Source organism: Sminthopsis crassicaudata, chromosome 4, assembly GCF_048593235.1.
Source record: "Sminthopsis crassicaudata isolate SCR6 chromosome 4, ASM4859323v1, whole genome shotgun sequence".
Classification (NCBI taxonomy): domain Eukaryota; kingdom Metazoa; phylum Chordata; class Mammalia; order Dasyuromorphia; family Dasyuridae; genus Sminthopsis; species Sminthopsis crassicaudata.
The window spans coordinates 332,734,230-332,750,738 of NC_133620.1; the positions used below are offsets into that span (position 1 = coordinate 332,734,230).

The following is a 16,509-nucleotide window of genomic DNA, read 5'->3' on the forward strand; positions in this document are numbered from 1 at the left end:
AACCATTCTCCAATTGATGGACATCCATTCAACTTCCAGTTTCTAGCTATAACAAAAAGAGTTGCCACAAACATTTTGGCACATATATGTCTCTTTCCGCTCTTTAGTATTTCTTTGGGATATAAGCCCAGGAGTAGCGCTGCTGGGTCAAAGGGTATGCACAGTTTGATAACTTTTTGGGCATAATTCCAGATTGTTCTCCAGAATGGCTGGATTCTTTCACAACTCCACCAACAATGTGTCAGTGTCCCAGTTTTCCCACATCCCCTCCAACATTCATCGTTATTTTTTCCTGTCATCTCAGCCAATCTGACAGGTGTGTAGTGGCATCTCAGAGTTGTCTTAATTTGCATTTCTCTGATCAGTAGTGATTTGGAACACTCTTTCATATGAGTGGAAATAGTTTCAATTTCATCATCTGAAAATTGTCTGTTCATATCCTTTGACCATTTACCAAGTGGAGAATGGTTTGATTTCTTATAAATTAGGGTCAGTTCTCTATATATTTTGGAAATGAGACCTTTATCAGAACCTTTAACTGTAAAAATGTTTTCCCAGTTTGTAACTTCTCTTCTAATTTTGTTTGCATTAGTTTTGTTTGTACAAAAGCTTTTTAATTTGATGTAATCAACATCTTCTATTTTGTGATCAATAATGATCTCTAGTTCTCCTTTGGTCATAAATTCCTTCCTCCTCCACAGGTCTGAGAGGTAAACTATCCTATGTTCCTTTAATCTATTTATGATCTCGTTCTTTATGCCTAAATCATGGACCCATCTTTATCTTATCTTGGTATATGGTGTTAAGTGTGGGTCCATCCAATAGATGTTTTAAATTCAATACAAAACTTATTATCTTTTCCCTATTTCCCTCCTACTATAGACAGTGATATGAGCCTCCCAGTCCCCAGGCTTGCCACCTGAGTCATCCTTACCTCCTCATACCTCTCATCACCCCCACCCTCAATGTTTCCAAAACCTATTGATTTCACCTTTACCACATCTCCCCAAAATGCCCCTCATCACCTCATGCCCTCATTTTTGTAATGGCCTGCTCAAGTTTCTCCCCACTCCAACCCATTCTCTTTTCAGCCACTTAAGTAGTGTTCCTAAAAAATAGGTCTAACCATTTTACTCCCCTACCCCTATTGCTCTCAACTCCATAAATTCCAGTGATTCCTTATTGCATACTATCAGGGTCATACAAAATGTTCTGTGTGGCATTCAAAGACCTTCAAATCCCAACCCTTTCTACCTTTCCAATCTTCTTACACCTTCCCACCTAGCATCTCTTCTTTGAACCTATGACAATGGCCTCCAGGTTATTCCATGAACAAGACCCTCTATCACTTGGCCCTCAGCTTTTTCCTGGCTGTCCCCCATAGCCAGAATACTCTCCTCCTTAATTCTACCTCCTGACTTCCCTGCCTTCCTTTAATTCCTAACTAAAAATCTCATCTTTTGCAGGAAGTCTTTCCCACCCCCTTGATTTAGCATCTTCCCTCTGTTAATTATTTCCTATGTATCCTGTAATTTTGATCATTACTACATAACTGGTTTCCTTAGTAATCATATATATTATATTTTATGCATTTAAAACTATTATTCTAAGAAGTGTATGGGCTTCACCTTCACTATTTAAGAACCTCTGTCCTGGATGGCACACATTCTTGATTAAGACCAACTGAGTTAGCTCTTCATAATAGGGAGCCAGAAATAGTTTCAAATTTCTCTAAAGAAGGGAGAAAGATAACAATATCTAAAAAGTGTTTTGTTTTGTTTTTTTTTAAACTTTAAACCCACAGCTTCATTATTATGAGAAATTCTCAGGGTGGAACCACAAATGCAGATCAGCAGGTGGCCCAGGATATTTAGTTGTTTTAAGTGCCTATGACATAAAAAAAGTCAAAGGAGGAACTGGAAACCAGTTCATTATACTCTGCATCAAATGCCTTTCAATCTTCAGGGAGTCCAACTGCAAAGCTAAAGATCTGATTATTTTCACAATTTCTAAGGTTGTCTACACAGACTACTATCCAGTCACAAATACCAGGATCATCTCTAGGTGTATTGCTAAAAGTAATAGAATTAGAGAAGTCAAGAAGTTGTAAAGGCTAGATTCAAGACTTGCTTCAGCTACATTCTGGCTGGAGGATCATGGATCATCTCTAAGTAGTCCAGAAAGCTCTAATAGTTGTTGCTGTTCAGTACTATCTAAATTTTTGTCATCTCATTTGGGGTGTTTTCCGTGAAGATATTGGAATGGTTTATCATTTCATTCTCTAGCATAATTTACAGATGGGTTAACTGAGGCAACAAGGGTTAAATGACTTGCTCCAGTTCACACAGCTAAATATCTGAGACCAGAATTGGACTCAGCACTCTATCCACAATTCTGAAGAAATCCTCAGGAACAACTAAATCCTTTATTTATCTAGTATAAGAACAACCTAAGGGTTAACTATTCCTCTGGGTGCAGGAAGAAAAGAATTATCCCTTTCTCCCTATCTCTCCCAAAAAAAGTGTCACTTAGGTAACCATAAATATTCTTGTTTTTTTTTTAATCTTTTTGCTTTCTCAAGTTTTCCCAAAAGAAGTTCTTTTGAACACAGTTGCCCCTCTACCTCCACCCCATCACTGTGAACACAGGCAAAAGTTGACAGCCAGTATAAAATTGTGCATAACCTTTGATCCAAAAGTGTCTTTATTGGATCTGTATCCCAAAGATTATTAAAAAGGGGAGGGAGGGAAAGACCATTCCAATAGACTTGTGAAGGAGAGAGCCATCTGCATACAGAAAGAGGACTGTGGGGACTGAATGTGGATCACATAGTATTTTCACTTTTGTTGTTTGCTTGCTTTTTGTTTTCTTTCTCCTTTTTTTCCCCTTTTTGATCTGATTTTTCATGTACAGCACAATAATTGTGGAAATATGTGTAGAAGAACTTGTTTAACATACATTGGATTGCTTGCTGTCTAGGGGAGGGGAGAGGATGAAGGGAAGGAGAAAAACTTGGAACACAAGATTTTGCAAGTGTGAATATTGAAAATTATCTTTGCATATATTTTTTTAAAAATTTTTAAAAGGGGGAAAGAATCCACATGTACAAAAATGTTTGTAAGCAACCCTTTTTGTAATGGCAATGTGCATATATTTTTTTAAAAATTTTTAAAAGGGGGAAAGAATCCACATGTACAAAAATGTTTGTAAGCAACCCTTTTTGTAATGGCAAGGAACTAAAAATTGAGAGGATGCCCATCAGATGGAGAATGGTTGAATAAGTTATGGTATGTGACTATTATTATTATTATACAGAATTATAGAATATTATTATTCTATAAGAAATGAGGTGACTCAGGGAAATTCCAATAGTTTTATGATGGAAAGAACCATTTGCATCCATAGTGAGGACTATAAGGACTAAATGTCCTTTTCACTTTTTGTGGTGATTGTTGTTTGCTTTTTTTTTTCCCCCTCATTTTTTCCCCTTGTTACAATTTCTATTTGGGTAGAATCTTTTACAGGAACATCTCCAGCTAATAGTCACCTTATAGATACAGGGAGTCACACTTTTTCCAGCTACTTGATAAACTGTAAGAAAAGCATGTAGATTCAGGCTCTCAGTAACTAAGCACTAGGGAGAGTAAGAAGCAGACTCACCTGGTCTCATCTTCTCTCAGTAGGAAAAAAAGAGAAAAGCTAACTTGTGAGATCCTATCCTAACAGGATAGAAAATTCAAATATGATGAATGGGAAATAAACTGTCTCTTTTTCAAAGAGAAGGGAACTGTGTTCCTTTTTCCTGCAAGTACAGCAATTACTGTTCCAAAAAAAAAGAAATAAAGGGTAACTATGAACAGACTTATCCAAAATACCTTTGCTATCTCTTCTGGAAAAATGAACAGGAGAACAGAAAGCTAAGTTCTTTGATGATACCTTAGTATTTGCCTATGGACTTGATAGTGCTCTGTTTATTTGGGAAACACACTTCTGATTCACTAAATTCACTAAATAATCACTATGGAGATGACTCACAAATACACACAAAGAAACAAAACACACATATGTGTGTATGTATTGTCATGTGTATGTCAGTTAGCATTTATTAAATGTATATTAAGTATCTGGCACAGTGCTAAGGCATAGGGATATAAAGAAAGGCAAAAAAAAAAGTCTGCTCTCAAGAAACTCACAGTCTAATGGGGAGACAATATCTAAATCACTACGTATAAATAGGATACATTTGGAGATAATGGCAGATTATCAACAGAGTGAAGTGCATGTATTCAATTGTTGTAGGACATCTTTACTACATATCCTATAGCACCTCAAATGTCTTATCATTTCAGGTCTGGATTATTGCAATACCCTACTGGTTGGTTCCCAGCCGAACTTTCTCTCACCTCAAAGCCCATCCTTTAATCAACTGTCAAATTACTCTTCCTAACATGCAAGCCTAACTATCTCACACCTTCCTATTCAATAATCCATACTACCTCCAGAATCAAATATGAAATCCTTTCCATGGCTTATAAAGCCCTCCATAACCTGGGCCTTTCCCCCTTTCCAGTCTTATACCTAATATCATCTCTACTTCCACCCTTATCCCCAATCCTGTGACACTGGCTTTCTGGATCTTCCTCAAAAAAGACATTCCGTCGCCCAACTCAGAGGGAGTCCTCCCTGGAATTCCGTCTGAGGTCCAATTTGAACTTGAGGTTTTTTTTGTTGTTTATTTATTAATCTTCCTAACATTTACTTATCTGTATACCAAATCTCAAATGGAGGAAAGAGAGGTAGACTCTAAAGCCCTCCCAAAAAATTTAAAGTAAAAATCAAGCAGTCAAAATAGAAATTAAAAATTTCTCAAACTGGCTCCCTTCTTATCAGAAGGTTAGTAAGTTTGAGCAGAACATAAAGGCTAACAGCCTCTGCTTGTAACATGCTTATTGATCAGCACACATTTAGGGTTAATGTCTTTCACAAGTTTAATGCTTTTTCAGTCTTTACAAATGTCTTTACTACTTGTAGTTAGCTAGAAATGCCATTATTTTCTTAATTAGAAGAACCTAATTTGAGAGGGGAAATCTTACCCACCCAAGGGCCACCCTAGGGAGAATGAAGAGCTGAATAAGGTAAACTATGAGGAAGATTTTTTTTCCTGGTTTAACACAAACAGCAACCTCGGCATTTGTGTCTCTTCCCCAAGGAAAGATGCAGGGGGCCAACTCCTGCCCTGTAAGAAGAGCTGGTTTCTCAGTACCCAAGCGGGGTATTTCCTTCCACCAAAAAGACTCCAACTGACTATGAGGCTAATAGAAGGTGCCCTCAGGGTCATTGTCCCTGGAGATAAGAGGAGTATCAATGACGAAGTGAAGGGAGAATGTCTGGAAATCAGGCTGAGGGAGATGATTAGTAAAACTGAAAGTTAAGGAACCAAGGCTTTCACAGATTAAGGATGGGAGAGAAGATCTTAACTGTGATATGTCACTGATTATAGTTGAATGTTTTTCCCTAATTTCCAGTGGAATGAAAGCAAAGGCTGTGTTATATTTTATCTATGTATGATTTATATGATATTCTAGGATTTGCCTTTTCTTCTCTTTGAATTATTATTTTTCTCGGGGAGAGAGATAATTCACAGGAAGGCAGCTTAGTGTCTGACTATCCAGGAATAGAAGTTTGGATATTCTCTTTTCCTCACATGAAGTCTTCATGATCTCTCATTTGCAAGGGGACAAGAAAGCAACAGTAGCTTGTGATCTAGGTACTATCCATTTCTCCTTGCTCTCTCTCATATCTCCTCTGTTGCCAAGGCCTGTCTAAAACATCCAAACCCCTTTCTCTCCTCTGATCCTGCCCTCTGGTGCAAGTTCTCATTTACTTCACACTTGCTGGTTGGTCTCCCTACTTCAATTTCTTCTCACTCCAGTCCATCCTCTGCTCAGCTATTAAATTTATCTTCCTAAATTTAGCCCAGTATTGACCACATTACCCACTTGATAAACTCCAGTGGCTCCCTATCACCTCCAGGATCAAAGCCTTCATGGTTTGCCTACTCTTCCAGTTTTCTTATACTTTACTCCTCTACATGTACTCTTCAAAGCAAAGGCACTTCTCCTTGATGTTCCTAGATAAGATCCTCCCAATTCCTGGACCTTTCACTGACTGTCCCTCATACCCTCCTCATCTCTACCTCCTGGCTTCCTTCAAGTTCCAACTAAAACTGTTACCTTCTATAGGAAGCTTTTCCTGGGCCCCTTAATTCTAGGTGCCTTCTTTATGCTTATTTCCAATTAAACTGATATAAACACACACACACACACACACACACACACACACACACACACACATCTTGCTTGTACATCGTTGCTTACATGTTCTTTCCTGTCAGTCTATGAGCTCCTCCAGGGATAGTCTTTTACATTTCTTTGTATTCCCAGTGCTTAATTCCTTGCTTTGCACATTGTAGGTACTTAATAAATGTTTACTGACTGACTAGGACAAACTGATTAAGATTGACATTTATACATAAATATTTGCTTTTTGCTCCCTGTTTTCTACTCCCATTGACCTTTTGGTGTGGGCTTCAGTGCACATAGTGACCTGAAAAAAATGTCTGGTGAATTGAACAGAAGGGCTAAATAAATGGAGGTAACAGATAAGATCCTATACTACTCTGTTAAGTCATTTAAACCATGTTCTTGTCTCTAGAGTTTCTCCCCAAACAGTCCAGAGAAATTCTTTCATAAATCTTCAAAACCCACTTCAAATGCCAGTGGTCACTGCACAATTTTATAGTGTTAGAAACTGAGACAGAAGCAATAGTGACTCAAGGTAATGTTAGTTGATATGGGAAATTCTTCCAAAGTCCTTATTTGTTGGCGTTTGCTTTTCTTGTTCACTTCCAAACTAGTTATGATGGTCATCACATTTTTTAATGACTTTCTTGGTATGTGCAATTGATAACTGAGGTTCTTCTCATTCTTTGTTGGAAATAAATTTGGTATTCTTAATGTTCTTAGCAGATTAAAAGATTTATATTGCTCCTCTTAAAAATGTCTGATAGGAAAATGAATTGAAAATAGTGTGAGCTATTGTTTGGATGGTCCTATCATTTACGGGAGAGCACATAGTGGTCCCAGGGGGGAAAAAAAGGAATCCCATTTATCAGAAGTCTATGTCAGCCCTGGGCTCAACATAGTTTTTGTTTCTTGTCTGAGTCCTTAAAGTTCTAGAGATGGATATGTTTTTTCTAATGATTTTGAATTGAAGATGGGTCTTCAGAAATCCTGGAGCTGGATGCTCAAGAAAATATATTCAAGGAAGATTTAGAAGTAAAAAGCAATGCCCTAGAAAGTGCTCCAATAATGTCATCAGCTTCTGCTTCTGGGCTTTTGTCTCTGTCCTCCCATCTGCCTTTAAGACCTTCTATCTCTATTTCTACCTCTACTAATCCTCTATGGGCTAGTTCCAAAATTTTCTCCAAGAATCTTTCCTCTATTCCTTTTACTTGAAAGAAGTCTCCCTTACTCTGACTTTCTATAACACTGTATCTCTTTTCTTTGAGGTGTTTATCTCATTTTGTCTTATGGTTGGTTACCTGTGTATATCTTATCTTAATTATTTCTGATTTATCTCCTATCTATACCTTAGCATAGGCTGCTCCTAGTGTTTGAAATATTCAACCTCTTGGGATTTTGACTCCTTCCAAGGCTCTTCTCAGGAACCACTGCCTACAAAGGCCTTTCTTGATTCATCAATATACTACTAGGTCTATATCTCAAAGAGATCATAAAAGATGGAAAAGGACCCACAAGTACAAAAATATTTATAGCAGCTTTTTAAAAAAATTGTGTCAAGGAACTAGACATTGAGGGGATACTCATTAATTGGGGAATGGCTGAACAAGGTATGGTACATGAATGTAACAAAATACTATTGTGCTACAAGAAATAATGAGCCGACAGATATCAAAAAAACCTGTAAAGACATGAACTGATGCTGAGTAGAGTAAGCAGAACCAAGAGAACATTTTAAGCAATAATTTTAGGATGATAAACTTTGACAGACTTAGCTCTCACAATACAATGATCAAGACAACCCCAAAGGTCTCATGATTAAGAATTCTATCCACATTCAGAAAAAAAAAAAAAAAAAAAGAATATGGAGTTTGAATGCAGATCAAAGCATATTATTTTCACTCTGTTTCCTCTCATGGTTTTTTCCCTTTTGTTCTGATTCTTCTTTCACAGCATGATTAATGTGAAAATATGTTTATTATGATTGTATATTTTTAACCTATATTAGATTGCTTGCTGTCTTTGGGAGGGGGAATGAAAGGGCAGAAGGGAAAAAAAATTTTGGAACTCAAAATCTGATGAAAGTAAAAATTGAATGATAACAAGGCTGTATGATGATCAATTCTGATGGATGTGATTCTTTCCAACAATGAAATGACTGAGGCCAGTTCCAATGATCTTGTGATGAAGAGAGCCATCTGCACTCAGAGAGAGGACTGTGGGGACTGAAGGTGGTTCACAACATTGCATTTTCACTTTTTGTTGTTGTTTGTTTACATTTTTTTCATTTGATTTTCTTGTGCAGCAAAGTAATTGTATGAATATGTATGCCTATATTAGATTTAACATATATTTTTACCATGTTTAATATATATTGGATTACTTGCTAACTAGGAGAAGGGGGGAGAAAGTTGGAATACAAGGTTTTGCAAGGGTTAATGTTGAAAAATTATCCTTGCATATCTTTTGAAAATTAAAAAGCTTTAATTAAAAAAAAAAGGCAAAAGTTGAAGACTGTTAAATGGGGGGGGGGGGAGAGAAAGAGCGGGGGAAAGGGGGATTATGGCTTTCCCTGGGCCCAGAGACTGCTTCATGGAGAAACAGGCAGATAACTCTTTGTCCAGGCCTAGGGCTCTGCACCATATGGCGCCACCTAGTGGCCTCTATCACAGACCAAGGCTGTGGAGCTCAGTCTAAACCTCCAAATTTTCTCTCTTCCCTTGCAACTCCTCCTCCTCCTCCTCCTCCTCCTCTTCCTCCTCCTCCTCTCCCGTTCCCTTCTCTTCGTCTCCTTTTTCTCCTACTCCTCTTGATCTCTCCACTTCCTCCTCTATCCCTTTGTATCACCTTCTTCTCCTGGTAGAATGCAGCCCTTACCCTTAAGGGTAGCACAGGCCTAACACATAGAAACCGAAGAAGAGGAAAAGAAAAGGCTCATTGGATAGAATCGAGTGAATAAAAACTGGATAAAAACGAGATGCTGAAATTAGCCTAAAGTTCTGCTCATTGTAAAAGATGCTGACTCTAAAAAAAGGTATTTTAAACAATCCAATCTCATGACCCTTATAGTTAGAAACCTGTGTCTAATAGCACTCTCATTCTGAAATACACGTTGACCCCTATGCAGCTTACAAATGCCCTTAAAAAACAACACGTGGAGAAAGAATTCGTGTGGTTTGCTTAGTATTCAGTACACAGGCTAGCAAGAGACTCAGATGTCAGAAAGTCTATTCTGTTTCTGCAGAACATTTTTCCTTGCTGTGAAATATGAATACAAGCAGAATCATCCCTGGTAATGGGCTTGTTGCAGGAAACTCACCTGTAAAACAGCTACAAGGCTCCAGCGAATGAATTTTGAAATGGTTTCAACAAGTCCCCATTGAAATAGCACAGAGCCCTAACTGACCTTGGAGAAAGTATAGTTCAGTTGCTTAGCAAAACCAACCTGACGTGGCCTGAAGACTAGCAGATGAACCCGGAGATAGAGTGCCAGATCTGAAGTCAGGAAGAATTTTAAGCTTAAATCCAGCCTCAGACACTTCCCCAGTGTGTGACTCTGGGCAAGTCACTTAAATAGCACCTACTTCTCAGGAAGTTACAAGGCTGAATTCTTTTCTTAGCATATCAATCTCTAGGTTGCAAATATCCATAGTCCTAAATGGTAAATAGCTAGACATATTAGATCATGGTTGGGTCTATAAGATGCCCAACTGGCTGGTGAACATGAAATCACTCAAGCTGCCCAGACATCAGAATCTGTGTTTATGATCTTCACTTTTGCTACAAATTCACAATTATATGTGACACACATTTCTGCCATGTTTCTACTACAGAGGGAAAGCTAGGCAGTAAGTACCAGTGCCTTCTGTGTTTCATCAAATATCACAATGCCTGGTGTATTCATCAAGATCTGTTGGGTCACCCTAAGTTCATTTGGTAATAATGACTGTTATCATCAACACTGATGCTACAACAGCTGTTAACATTATCCCCCAAAACTCCAGGCAATAGCATTTTGAAGAAATGACCTTTGCACTCTGTTTTCACAATTCATGCTTCAGGGAACACACACAAAGAGAGATGGCAAGGAGTATAAAGATGAAGAAAAACAAAAACCACCAAATAAGTCCAAGCATAATATTTAGTACTAAACTTTTGAACTTAATCTTTGTGTCATTGTTAAGTGATTTTCTTAGATCTTTCTTAGATATGTATGTATTTAAAACCATATAGAGTACTGTTTAATTCAAGCCACTTAATTATAATCTCAGTAATTGGGAGTTATACTTGAAGCCCTACTACTTAGCAAGAAATAACTTGATTTTGGCAAGATTAGATTGGGGCTGCTATTCAGTGGATGGAAGACCTCTCACCTATGATAGAAAGAAAAGGTCTTAAATATAATTATCAAATGTGCTCATTATTCAGCACAGTATCATTTTGCTGGCTGGTCTAGTACAGACATAGGAACCTTGTGGGAAAAGATGTAATAAACAAAGTTAAGAGCTTATTTGTGTATCACAATGGAGAATCCTTTTTCCGTAGGAGGAAAAATATATTTAATATCTATGTATAGAAAAAAGTGTCAGTACATTTTGATTACAGGTATAATATGATTATCTTGACTATGTCAAGATGACCTTACAATCAATGAATATCAATTTTCACAATCCTCTGTTACAGTTACAATGGATTGCTATTCTGGAAAATGTCCCTCTAAGGTATTGAAATATTGCCCAAAGTCTCAATGATAATCGGAGACCTTCTTTAAAATTAAACCAAATGAAACAGTCTACTCAGTCACATTTCACATATTGCTGCAGTCCTTTAATTCATGTATGCTTTACACTAAATTGAGTACTTAAGATCATAAACACAGATTCTGATGTCTGGGCAGCTTGAGTGATTTCATGTTCACCAGCCAGTTGGGCATCTTATTGATGGAGGCAAAGGAATGATAGATGACTGGAGGGAAGGGGAAAATGATGCTCCAAATTCTAGTATCTGTTACACACTCTTCCAATATTTTATAATGTAAAAATATTTCTTAGGTATTCCTTATAAAAAAGAAAGAAAGAAAGAAAGAAAGAAAGAAAGAAAGAAAGAAAGAAAGAAAGAAAGGAAGGAAGGAAGGAAGGAAGGAAGGAAGGAAGGAAGGAAGGAAGGAAGGAAGGAAGGAAGGAAGGAAGGAAGGAAGGAAGGAAGGAAGGAAGGAAGGAAGGAAGGAAGGAAGGAAGGAAGGAAGGAAGGAAGGAGGAAAGAGGAAGGAGGAAGGAAGGAAGGAGGAAGGAAGGAAGGAGGAAGGAAGGAAGGAAGGAAGGAAGGAAGGAAGGAAGGAAGGAAGGAAGGAAGGAAGGAAGGAAGGAAGGAAGGAAGGAAGGAAGGAAGGAAGGAAGGAAGGAAGGAAGGAAGGAAGGAAATAATGATGACTATCTGATACATTGCCAGTTTCTGTATTTGAAAATGTTATTGCCATCTCTATATTGAATTTGAAATGAGAAGACTAATTTGGAATCCTCTCCAATTGAATCTTAGGCTTACGGCTGTGATAACTGTTATCAAAGCTGGTTATGACTTTCTTTTTGGTCTTATGGAAATGGCTTGGGTCAAAATAAACCATTCTCTCTTTAACTAGTACACATACTTCTGTTTTACAGCCATTCTCAAAATTTTCACACTGTTTTAAGTTGTGTTTCAATCAGAATATCTTTACAACTTTATTTCAGTCTACCCTGCTCTTTAGCTTTCCATAATATGGTTCTACTCAATATTCTTCCATTACCCTTCCTCTGAAGATACTCAATTTAGTGTGGCTAACACCCAACAAACTTTAGTACTGATGCGTTATTTGCATTTCAGCAACAACTATCTATGTGATTCAAGTGAAAAAAAAATGGCTGTCATCCATCCTCAACCTGCACCCCAATCTTGTATACAAGCAATTTGCTATGGCCATGGTTTTTGTGATATGTGTTCACAATATGTTTTGTTCATGTGACCAAAATCACAGTTCCTTCCCTTCATCATCAAACTTTTTGAAAGAACAATCCATTTTTGTTGCCTGTACTATCAACTCATTCCTTAACTCCTGATAGTCTGGCTTCTGCCTAAATAACTTGACTGAAACTTTTTTTGAAGATCAGCAATACCATTCTACTCACTGAATGAAAGGTTCTTTTTTCTCAGTCTTCCTCTTCAGTTCCTCTAGTATTTCACATAGTAGATCATACCCTCCTTCTTAAAAATCTCTCCCTTGCTGGCTCTCACAGCATAATACTATCCTATTTTCCATCTCTGTCCTTTTCTTCTCATTCCTGCAGCTTTTTCCCCCTTTCAATAATTCTATGGAGGAAGTAACTTTGTGTGTGTGTGTGTGTGTGTGTGTGTGTGTGTGTGTGTGTGTGTGTGTGTGTTCTTTTTTTTGTAGTAAGTTTATTTATTTTTAATACACATTACTTTGTGAATCATGTTGGAGAGAAAAATTTCTCCTATGGGAGAGATTAAAAAACAGGAAATAAAGTGAACATAGCATGTGCTGATTTACATTCAGTCTCGTTAGATCTTTTTCTGGATGCAATAGCATTTTCTGTCCAAAATCTATTGGGACTGCTTCAGCTTCCTGAATTACTGAGAAGAACCAAGTCTTTCATAACTAATCATTGCACATTCTTGCTGTTATTGGGTACAATGCATTCCTGATTCTGCTTGTTTTGTTCAGCATCAGTTCATGAAAATCTTTCTAGGTCTTTCTATAATCAGCTCATTCCTCATTTTTATAAAACAATAACATTCCATTACCTTCATATACCATAACTTGTTCAGTCATCCTCCAATTGATGGGCATCTACTCATTTTCCAATTCTTTGCTACCATAAAAAGAAAGCTTCTACAAACATTTCTGCACACATGGGAACTTTTCCTGCCCTTATGATTTCCTTGGGTTACAGACCCAATATAGATACTGCTGGGTCAAAGGGTACTCACAGTCTTATAACCCTTTGAGCATAGTTCCAGACTACTCTCTAGAATGTTTGGATTGTTTCACAAATCTATCAACAATGCATTTAGTATAACCAGTTTTCCGACATCTCCTCCGCAATTTTAACCAATCTGAGAGGTATGATGTGGTACCTCAGATGTATTTTAATTTGCATTTCCCTAATCAATAGTGATTTAGTGCACTTTTTCATATAACTATAAATGCCTTTAATTTCATCATCTGAAAATTGTCTGTTCATAACCTTTGACCATTTATCAATTGGGAAATGACTTGTATTTTTATAAATTTGACACGGTTCTTTATATATTTTGGAAATTAGATCTTTATCAGAAATAATGTCTATACAGATTTTTTCCCTAGCTTTGTACTTCCCTTTTAATCTTGTTTCTGTTGGTTTTGTTTGTGCAAATACTTTTTAATTTAATGTAATCAAAGTTGTCCATTTTGCCTTTTCTAGTTCTTTTTTGGTCATAAATCTCTCCCTTCTCTAAAAAGGAGGAAGTAACTTTCAGTCCGACCTGCTCTAAATCCTTTATTCTTCAGATAAAAGGATTCCATTAAGCCCAAACTCCTCAGTATGATCCCAACTTGTATTTCTGGCCTTTTCAGTATCATTCTCCCAGAGATAGTCTACAGTCTAGTCCAACTAAATTAATCATGATTTGAAAAGCTTTTCCAACTCTACATTTTTCCCACTCAAGCTCAGAATGTCCTCCCTTTGTATACTGGTACAGTTACTTAACCTAAGCCTCTTCAGAATCAAAGAAGTGGACAAAGGGTCAAGGAAGATCCTATAAAACTCATCAACTCATGAACTGGATTTAAGGGAGGGAGGGCTGTGCTACCTAGCCTCAATCACTGAATGGGGGCAGCCTCAGTGAGATTTGTTGAAGACCTTAACTTAAACAGATCAAGGCTTCCCATTGCATCCAGGGCCACCTCCAGTCATCCTGGTCTATGTTTGGTCACTGGACCCAGATGGATCTGGAGGGGAAACTGAGGCAGGTGACCTTGTATATTCCTTACTTCAATCCAACTCACTCACATGTCACAGCATCACCTCCCCGTGATGTCACGGTCCTCTTGGGGAATGAAGGGCAAACTACAAGAGCAACAACATCATTTATATACATATATATACACACACACATATATATATATATATATATATATATACACACATATATATATACGTATATATATATGTATATATATCTATATATATACACACACATATATATACGTATATATATGTATATATATCTATATATTTATACACACACACACATATATATATATTTACACACACACATATATATATATACGCACACATATATATATATTTACACACACATATATATATATATACACACACACACACACATATATATATATATACATATACACATACACACACACATATCCTAGCTTAACATCTTACACAGATCATAAATTTAGAACTAAAGAGATATTTTGAAGCCATCTAGTCTAATCTATAATTTAAATAAAGATAAAAATCTATAATTTTACAGATGGGGCCCATGGCCTACAGAAGTTAAATGACCTGGCCACAGTCACACAGGTGACTAACATCTAGAGTATAATTAAATGCTTTCACACTGAAGAGGAACTGAAATTCTTTTGCTTGTCCCTCATAGGTCAGAACTGGGAGTTGATTTTGAGTATAAAAGAGAAGCATTCAATTCAATTCAATTCCAAAAGAGAATTGTTCAATAATGGGGAAATGTTCATGATAACTGGGAATTATACAGAAGTAGAATAAGCTACCATGAAGGTAGCATGTTCCATATTGCTGAGGTCTTCAAGCAAAGGCTGAATGACATTTAAGGGGACTGTATAAAGGGGATTCTATTTCAGTTATAGGCCACTGTGATCCTTTCTTACTCTGAAAATCAGTTTCATATCCTGTGCTTAAGGTTGGACATTTCTCCTCAAAGTTAACTGGACATAATTCAAAAAATGCTAGTGATAGGAATGAGAAAATAAAAACAAATTAAAGGCATGAACACTAGCAAAGAGGAGAACAAAACTGCCCCTATTTATTGATGGTATAGTTCATTTAGAAAATCCTAAATCAGCAAAGAAACTAAGACAAAGTAGAGGACAGAAAATAAATTTATTTCAACATAACCATAAGATACATGTTATTCAAAGTTATTCAAGATAACTATGGCATTTAATTTCTGAGTCAAACTACCAAGGCATACTCAAGACATATAATTACAAAATACTTTAAAGAAACAAAGAATAGCCTAAATAATTGGAGAAATATTCACCATTCATGACTGGGCCACAATGATAAAACTATGAATGAAAATACTATCTAAATTAATTTCTAGATTTAGTCCTATACTAATAAAACTGTCAAAGAGATAAAATAATGACAACATTTATCTTAAGGAACATGAAGACTATTGTTATTAACTATAAAAAGAAATCAATAATAATAGAGAAATGCAAACTAAAACAATTCTAAGATTTCATCTCATACTCAGCAAATTGACAAAGATGTCATCAGATGGGAACAATCAGGGTTGGAGGGTGGTAGACTAGGCCTCCAATATACTGTTAAAGGATTTGCAAACTAAATCAATCATTCTGGGAAGCAATTTGGCATTGTGCTAAGAAAGTGATTAATATGTCAATATCTTTGACTAGAGATACTAAGGATGCCAAAGACAGAAATACTTGTAACTGTACTTTAAGTGGTAGCAAAGAACTAGAATTCAAGTAGAGGTTCATTGATTGAGGAATGACAAAAAAACTGTGGTATGTGAACATCATGAAATATTAATTATTGTACCACAGGAAAGAATGAGCATAAAAAATTCTAAAAAACATGGGAAGCATTATATAAACTAATAGAGTAAAGTAAACAGAAAAGGAAAAACAAGCTTACAAAATAGCAACTACATGAACAGAAAGAATTAAAAGAAAGAAACTGAACAATGTGTGATGATTATGACCAAAATGGGACCCAGCTAAGAATCAAGAAAATATATCTCACTACTTTCTTTGCAGAGATGTGTAATATTACATATATTGTCAGGTACTATTGATATGATGGACAGAATTACTGAATTGGCTTTCCCCCTGTCTTTTTAAATCTTTGTTACAGCAGACGATTTTCTGAAAAGAAAAAAAAGAGGAAGAAGGCATGTATTTGGAAATGAACATGATATATAA

The 16,509-nt window shown here is 36.6% G+C and overlaps 1 protein-coding gene across 7 annotated transcripts in view; it reads right to left on the reverse strand.

Moving 5' to 3' along the window:
- Positions 1-16,509, reverse strand: part of SLC39A11 (solute carrier family 39 member 11) — a 484,374-nt gene that overhangs the window by 231,096 nt on the left and 236,769 nt on the right. The window lies entirely within an intron of this gene.